We start from the raw sequence: 9116 nt of genomic DNA, 5'->3' as shown, positions 1-9116 counted from the left end.
ATTTAAAAATGTAGATCAACAACAACAACAAAGATTCAGAAGCCCAATGGACAGTTAATCTGACCAATCAGGGATGTTGCTGCTTCTCTAATTAGCTACTTGGACTTTTCTTTAAAGGTGTGATGCATCATACCATCTTCATAAATCAAGACTATTTTTTAGTTGGGAAAGGAGCAACCCTGATTTTCCATTTTGGCATTAGCAATAAGAAGGCATATAGGGAGCTTGCTTCCCTTTATTTGTTAAGCAGTTGTGGTTTTTTACCAGCATCTTTAATGTGCTGCTTTGAAATAATGAAAGATGGTCTTTGGGTTTGAGAGGTGAAAACAGGATTCCCCTTCCCTTCTATACCTTCATCCCTACAGCTTTCAAGAAAGGGGTCTTAATTTCTATTCTTTTTCCTCAACATCCCTTATTCCACCAGCCTAATTTATTTTCATCCATGAGAGGGATTGGCTAAATTTTGCCCATCTGCACTGCAGCATTTCTAATAGCTCTTGTACAGGGTATCAGATATTGTGCCTTTTTGGTGCCAGGTTCAGAGTCAAAAGTGCCGATCTATGAACCAGTGTGCAAAACAAAACAAATCCAGGTGTTTGTAGGAGAGAAGCTCCATAGGTAAAAAGAGCTTACAGTCTCCTGAACCCTGATTAGAAAGAGGCCTGGCTCTTAATGCCTTTTTTTTTCTTTAATTAGAGGGGGTGATGTTAACTTACAAACCATTCCTGAAAATTAGGGGAGGGTGGGATATAGGTCTTAAGATGTGGGGGAGCAGGGGGAATGGGAAGAGAAATCTGATCATTCCTCAGTGCTACCCATTTCTGTCCCCTGTGTGGGCTGCTCAGCTGTAGACAGCAGGAGAATAAAGTACACTGAGAACCATAGTGAAAACAAAACCTTCCGTGTGTTTGTCATGTTTTGTTCCAGGGAAGCAGTTCTGAAAGCTGCTGTTAGAGCTCTCCCAGACTCATTCAGTTATGGAGAGAAGAGGGAGGGGTGGATGGGAGTCTTGGTTGGGAAATCACAAATTCATTGGGTTTTGGTTTTAGTCTTGGCTCCTATAGGTTTATATATTGAATCCTGCTATCTACTCTTGGTTGGTGAGTTTTCCACATTACCCTTTGGAATCGTTTTAATTATGCTATCTGGGAATGGGATGCAAAATACATTTTTATCAGAGCATCCGGTCCATTTGCTGCCTGGGCCTCCCCATGGCCAAATCTTGGCATGAGAGTGTAGTTACTGCCTATTTGGAAAGACAGTATTGCGTAAGACCTAAGAAAGCAGTTATGGGACTGGTCTTTGGTTACCTATGTGGGGCAAGCTGCATCATACCCTGTATCAGTTATTTCTGTCACTTGGCTCTTCATCTATTATCCCAAGTAATTGACCATTGTGATGGCTGTTAAGGCAATCATGTTGCCCTAGGAACCAAATTTTTTTTGTGTGTGTGGGGTAGGGGGGTTGGGGGGAGGGGACCTGTGTCAGTGTACTCTTTGGAAGTGTCCATTTTATGCAGCTCTTAGCATTTTAACTTTGAACCAAGCAACTGTCTTAACTTTTGTCACTCTGTCAAATGAGTGTTAGTCCAGCATAAAGAGGAACCCAAAGCCCAGGCATTCTGAGCTTCCGATTGCATCTTGGCTTTGGATCCAGCTTCTGTAATCTCACTGGGGGTGCCTCCCCCTGGTGTGCCATTCCCTGTGATGGCATTAGTGACGTGTTATAATTGAGCCCTACTTTACTAACCAAAACTGGTACCATCATTATCTTCGAAATAAAGTCCGCTTTATTTTTATTTTCAATACTTTGCTGCTTCATTTTTGTCTCGTTATTCCAGACACTGGCATTGTTTCCTTGGGGATGATATGGGCTAGGAAAGGCATGCTTCACCTTGGGGTTGGTTCTTGAATATTTTAAAAACTTTCGTTGTGATTGGTTTTCTTTGTAATATATTTTGTGCATTTAAAAATCAGAGGAGAAGTCCATAGGCCTCAGGTATACAAATAGGTCTATATTACAAAAAAGGTTAAAATCCCCGAAAGTCTGGGAAAGTCTGAGAAGGAAAAGCTGAAAAGTCTGAGAAGTAGGAATTATGTGTCTTTTAAGTAATAGATTCTGAATAATATAAGCAGGAATGAGCTAGTGATTTGCCTTGATGATCAAACTAACTGGCCAGAGATGATTGCCTATTACCGGTATTAAAATGGGCAGTATGTGGCTTTTGCGTTTTATAGCAAACCCTGGCAGGGACCCCACCCATGCCTTTTACTGGTAATGTTGGCAGCCAGTCTGGAGATGCTAATAGCCAGCCTCTCCTTGCCTCCTGACCTTAGTAAGACTCCATTCTATTTTTGGGGAGTTGTTGCTGATACTTTACTGCATGGATGCAGAAATGATTCTCTACCCAATGCTAGGATTTTGTTTCAGAAGAAGCCAACAGGTAACGTGGTCAGTGCTGGTGGCTTTTGACTAGCTCAGTCTATTCCAACAATACTTAGGTTTAGTGAGCCGTCTACTGTGATGGAGAGGCCTAGACGGGGTTTCTAGAGGCCTGGTTTCCGATCCCAACTCTGATCCTGTTGGGATCTTGAGCAAGTCCCCTCTGGGCTTTAGTTTCTCCTTCCTGTTCTGACTTCCTATAAAGCCATTACCTTTCCTTATTTGGGGGATAGAATGGTGACCTGAATTCTGTAATGTTCTTATATAAGGAACAGAGAGCAGACTGACTGATGCTTTATTCTTCTGATGGTGTTTTTTTCCCTGGCCTTAGACAATTCCTAGCTATGTGACTCTGGGCAAGTCATTTATCCTCTTGGCCTCAGTTTCCTTATCTGTAAAATGGTGGTAATAATAGCACCTTTCTTCCCTCATTGATGTGAGAATCAAATGAGACAATTGTAAAGGGCTTAGCATGGTGTCTAGTTCATAGTAAACGCTATAAATACTCTATCTAGCCCTATATCCTGATGACTTTTAAAACCAAATTTGAAACTTATGTTGGGAAAAGATGAGAATCCCTCAGCTTTTGCTTCTGTTCTTTATGTCTGCCACAGATGACTTCCTACCCTCCTCCACTCTCATTTTAGACTGCGCCCTGTTTGCTAACATTTAGAATTTTCCTGTTAATAGATGCAGATGGAATTACACATTGCAAAAACTGACCCCCTGCTGAGAGGAGCGGCAGTAAAGGTAGCATTGACAGGACAAGTCCCAGATAAGGCAGAGGCAGGCAGGGCCCAGAGAGTTGGCTCTGTTTATGGGCACTGACTGACCTTCCTAATGCCATTAGAATACAACTGCCAATTTGGTTATCTTGGAATCCCTTACTCAAAAACTCTCAGTACTTCTCTATTGCTTCTAGTTTAAAATACATTAACTCAACTTTGCCACTTCAAAGCCTTACACAGCCTGGCTTCCTTCTACCTCTCCAGTCTTAATTCCTGTTTCCTTTAAAGAATTCTCTGCCCAGCTAAGGACTGTCAGTTTCACCTTCAGCATATGGTCTCTTGCACAAATGATCCTTCGTATTTGAATTGCACTCCAACCTAACTTTGTAGAATTACCTTCCAGCCTTTGCTACTGCACTGTTCTTACATCACTGACTATACTGATTTCCCCACCCCGGGTTTTAGCATTCTCCCTCTTGGAACTACTTTGTGTATACTTTGTATTTACTTGTCAGGTCAATAAATATTTTCCTATCCACCTACTACGTGCCAGGTACTGTGTTGAGTTCTTGAGATTCAAAAAAAAAAAAAAAAAGGCAACCCCCCCCCAAAAAAAAACAAAATAACCAGTCCTTTCTGTTTAATGACAGAGGTAATAGACTACTATGTCTAAGCAGGTTAAATTGGAGATAATCTCAGATGCAATTTGTTGGGAACTCTTAGATTGGAGCGTTTTTTTGTCCTTTCATCTCTGGCACCTAACATGTCTAATGCCTTCCTGGCTTTACTTCACTTTTCACCAAGTATCTTCCCAAGTTTCTCCATAGTTACCATATTCATTGTCACAACATAATGATTAATTAATTAATGTGTTCTTCCTTCATTGCCAAAGAAGACCATGCCATCAGAGAAATGATGACATGACTTGCACTTGACTTTGTTTTTTGGGTGAGGGAGGGCTGTGCAGGTCACCAGCCTCACCTCCTCCAGAGTCCTCTGAATCCAGTGACCAGATATTCATCAGGATGACTGGAGATGACCCAGGATGAGGCAGTTGGGGTTAAGTGATTTGCCCAAGGTCACATAGCTAGTGAGTGTCAAGTGTCTGAGGTGAGATTTGAACTTAGATCCTCCTGACTCCTGCACTGGTGCTCTATCCACTATGCCACCTAGCTGCCCCTCAGCATACTGATAGAAGCTACTTGAATGGGAAATAAGTTGTCCAGAGTTCCATAGTCAATGGCAGACCTTGAACTTAGACTCAGGGCTTCTGATTCTCAGTCTCTTACTTTGCTACCTTACACCCTCTTATTATCCATACATTTATTTGAAACATTGGAAGCCTTTCCTATCCTCAGGCTATGTTACTTTTTGTGGTAAGAAATTGCATGAATTTGCTGCCCTATATAGAAGTAGCACTTCCTTTTATTTCTCCTAAATGTACCACTTTGATGCTTTGTTGGATCATAGTTTTCTAGAAGGGACCATAAGGGTCACCTTGCTAGGTCCATTCATTTTACAGTTGAGGACACTGTGATCCAGGTGGGTTATGTGATATACCCGGATTCACAAGGTCACATAGGTAGTAGGTGGTCGTTCTGAAATTTCATCCTTGATCCTTTAGCTAACTGATGTCTGTGCTGTTTCTCTAGGGGTCATCCCCCATTTGTGTGGGCCAGGATTTGGTTTGACCAGGTCCATCTTCAAGCTTCTCTTGTAGTACTAAGCAGCTTACAAATGGCAAAGTGTTAAAGAGACTGTGGAATTGGGATTTAGGAGACAAATTCCAAGACTTGTCTCTGTGGTCTGTACTACTGACTAGTGAAAGAACTAGTCTATTAAAATAACCTCCCAGTGCCTTAGAAATGACATCTGTAAAACAGAAAAATGAGTTTACAGCCAGTTAGGCCTAACTGCAGGGAGAACAGTAAGAATGTTGAAGAATAGGTATGCTCTCACCTTTAAGGAATTTATAGCCCAATACATAGGAGCATGCTGGGTGAAATATATTTCACACACGCACATCTAGTGCTATTATAAGATAAAATGCCTTTAAGGGACTTGGAATCTAATACATGGGAGTGTGCTGGATGAAATTTTTCACACACATACGCTCCCTCACTACACACACACACACACACACACACACACACACACACACACACACACATCCTTAATGCTATTATAAGATGCTATATCCAAGATCTAGATTTCAAGATTAACTTAGCAGGTTGGAGAGCGATGAAAATCCATGAAAACAGCTCCGAATCCTCTTGGAAACCAGACAACCCCCACCCACCATTCATTCCACTTAGTATTTAGTGTTATTCCTTTCAGTTGATGCCCAGAAACAGAACAGAAACCCTCATTTCAGAAGCAGCAAGGGCGGCCAGAGTTAACTGCATTGCTACACAGAGAGATTTGAAGGAGAAAGTATAACCTCTGAAGGGGCCCGAGATTGGACTGTTTGATAGTAGAATTGGATCTGCTTCCTGCCATGTGAATATTTGTATTTGGAAAGTACCCCAAGTTATGTGTCTTCCATGCATGGAACCAACACCCCAAACCCAGGGAGAGAGTGCATGTAATTTCTGATATGTTTGACAATAACTGTCATTTTTGGACATGTTTATTTTGGACACCCTTTCTGAGCCTCTTCTTTCTGGCAGGGACACAGAAGTCCTGCTAAACTCCAAGCTAATTGGAGCCTTAGGACCATGTGGCTCACACCCCGAGAGAAAACAGAGCTGCAGTGATCACTTCTAAATTAACCCCTACGCAGAGTGCCTTCATCAGCAGTGCCGTTTGCTGAGTGCCCCAGAAGCCTGTTATGTTAACAAAGTTTCCATTTGCTGTGAGTTCCAGGTTGCTCTGTCTTCACTTCAAGATGTAGGTTATTGTAGACCTCAATTCATTTTATTGTAACAAATGTTTCCTGAATTGAATTGGTTTCTATCTTACCAACTGTGTGTTCAGTCAGATTCTGCCTTCAGGGCCTGTGTTCCTTCCTCTTGATCTTAGATCCTCATTGTCCCATGGTGTAGGGGGAAGGGAAGGAGAATTAGGTCTCCATGACCAACTTCTCCATAGCAATGAGTAATGCTTTTGCTATTGGCTAAGCACTGTCCTCCCAGACATTTTCTCATCATCCATCTACCTACCCTTCTGGGCAGAGAGAGCAGGGCTGCAGAAGGGTTTTGTAAAGAAAGGGGTTCAGGAGGAGAGACCCAAGACTGGTTGATTTCAAATTTTCCATCAATCGATTTCCAGTTAATAGTGGAAGAAATCACCTCCAGAGCAAAAGCTCTCCTGGAAACTACAATGCCCTGCTTAGGAGAAAGAGTTAGCTCCTTGAGGAATTTAGTTGAAAGAAACATAACATTTCTGCCTTAGATTTCACAGAAGGCTGACCTGCAGCTCCACATGGATTCTCAAAATGGTTCAGCTGCAAAACCTCCTTCTTCAAGGTCTCAGAAGGCAGTGTTAAGGTAGCACCCTGCTCCCCACACTGCCACATGTATCTAATGAGTTTTCCTGCTTGGCTGTTTCTATTTAAGTCATCTGGATTTTATTTTGATTCAATCTCTCTACCAGCTGCTGATGTCACCTACTCCTACTGCTTTCAGGCAGGAGCAGGGCAGGAAAGGATAAGCCTGTCTCCAGAGCAAGAGTCAGTAGGAGAAGAATCTCTCCCCGGACAGCTTTTTGAAAAATTCATTTTGATTTTTCTCACTTAACGAAAATCTATTTTATCTCCTTTAAACAAACAAAATCCCCCAAACAAAACCTTGAAATGAATATAGAGTCAAGAAAACCAAATTCTGGACAGTTTTTGAGGAAGGAACTTTTGCGAACTGTTTAGATTCTCTTCGTTACAGTTTGTTCTCCTTCCCCAGATGTCTGCTTTTTCTTCAGTTTTTCCTCCTTTTCCCATCTCTTGCTGGTCATTTTTCTTTTTTTTCCCTCCCTCATATACTCACCTTTCGTCTCTTTTGGTCTCTATCACTTTCATTCTCTTGCTCTCTAACCCTTCCTTTGCAGGCTGCTCAGAGCAAGGCTGCTTTACTTAGGCCAGTCACTACGAGAACCCTCAGGAGCACAAGTGCTAGTGATGACCACAGGGTTGTCATGTGCCCTGGAGGTGACCCATGACTTTGACATTCGGAAGGAGAGGGGCCTGGAGTGGTGTGGCTAGGTTCAGTAAGTAGTGTGTGGTGGCTTTCCCATCTGGCTTGGTGGAAGTTGTTCCAACTTGTGGCAATATCCTCAATTCACAACCTAAACTGAGGTGTTGACAATATGAAAGGTTGGGAGAACTCTTCCTCTTCCCCCTAATAAGATTCCAAAGGATAAGTAGGTGTGCTTATATAGGGGAGATCAAGGCCATTGGTGCCAAGGCTTCCATTTTTTTTTTCTTGTATCTATAATAGTGGGGGAGGAAAGAGCTGCTCCTGTCAGCAAGAATGGACTCAACCTACTGGAATGGAGATCACCTTCATTTTAGGAAGAGAAGCCGAAAGGAGCAGGCAGTGGAAGCCACCTGCTGGTTTTCCTGAGAGAAGAAATTCAATCCTGGGTCCTATTTTCTCAGAGGACAAATTAAGGGCAGTAGCTCTTCTGACCCTCAGCTTTACTTCCTAAAAGTTGAAGGAATCCCCAGTAAAAGCCAAGAATAAGAGCTGAAGCTTCTTTCACCCCCCCTCCCAATGAAGTCCTCTCCAGGGCCTCAGTTCACAGCATCATGGGATGTCAGAGCCAGAAGGTCCTCTAATTCATCTCCTTATTTTAGAGGAGGAAACTGTATGTACTCATACCTTATGTGTGTACGTGTCAGCTTCAAAATCAATCCCCACTTCTCAGGAGGGAGCCCTGAATTGAGAGGTAGGGTTCCTGCCACCTACCTATTAGTAATTATTCTCGCTCTCCTTAATTCCCTCCCCCAACCCCCAATGCCAAGAGCACATTCCTATTCCACATCTATGTGTCTTCTGTTCTCTGGTATTTTCCATATGCCTCAAGTGCTTTCTTTATAGATTCCTAGCTACACTAGAGCTTAACTGTCCTTCCTTTTACCTCCAGTTAGGACTATCTACTAAATAGTAACTGTTTCTCTTTACCCAGGAACCCTGAGGGTCTTTCCCTCCCAGTTTGATTTTTTTTTTTTTTGGATTAAAGGGGCCGTACCTTCAGTAACTACTTAAAGAAAACTATTCATTGAATGGATGTATCTCACTCAAAGTGAGAATGTGGTCAGATGGCTCAGGAGAAGAAAGTGAGGTTGGTGACCTTGCACAGCCCTCCCTCACATCAAAGTCAAGTGCAAATCATGTCATCATCTTGATGTCGTGGTCTTCGAGAACGAAGGACAAACACTCAACTTCCTGAGACCTTCATTCCTACTACTTAACTTTTAAGGAAGTTCTAGCTGTGTCTGACCCCTCCTACTGCAGTCTACGGTTCAGGGCATGAGCAAAAAGGGGCCCCTGTTGCAGGAGCAATGAAATTTGGATCCTATATCTCCCTAGTCCTACCCTACTTCTCTTCTCAAACACAAGCCAAAAAACCCACCTAAAACTTGTTTCCTGACTTCCCAGCCCCTGTACCCCACTTCACCTCCTCTTGCCTTTAATTGCATCTGGAACATATTGAGGGTATAAAAGCATCCTTGGGTTGACTTCCCCCTCTTGGGTGGGAAGCAAAGCGTGTGATCCAGGTAACTGGTAGAGGAGGAGGAGAGGGGTGACCATAGGGCACTGTGCCAAGTCTGGGCAACTGCGGGGGCTGGCGGCCCCATGCCACGTGGTGGCAGCGGCGGGGTCCGGGGAGTCTTTCCAGCTGAAAGAACTGGGAGCAGCCGGGGAGGAGGCGGCATCCGAGCTGGTGGCGGCGGCGGCGGCGGCGGCGGCGGCGGCGGCGGTGGTGGTGGTAGTGGTAGTGGTGATGGTG

Source organism: Notamacropus eugenii, chromosome 2, assembly GCF_028372415.1.
Source record: "Notamacropus eugenii isolate mMacEug1 chromosome 2, mMacEug1.pri_v2, whole genome shotgun sequence".
Classification (NCBI taxonomy): Eukaryota; Metazoa; Chordata; class Mammalia; order Diprotodontia; family Macropodidae; genus Notamacropus; species Notamacropus eugenii.
The sequence above is the reverse complement of the archived record's forward strand: the minus strand, read 5'-3'. Positions refer to the sequence as shown.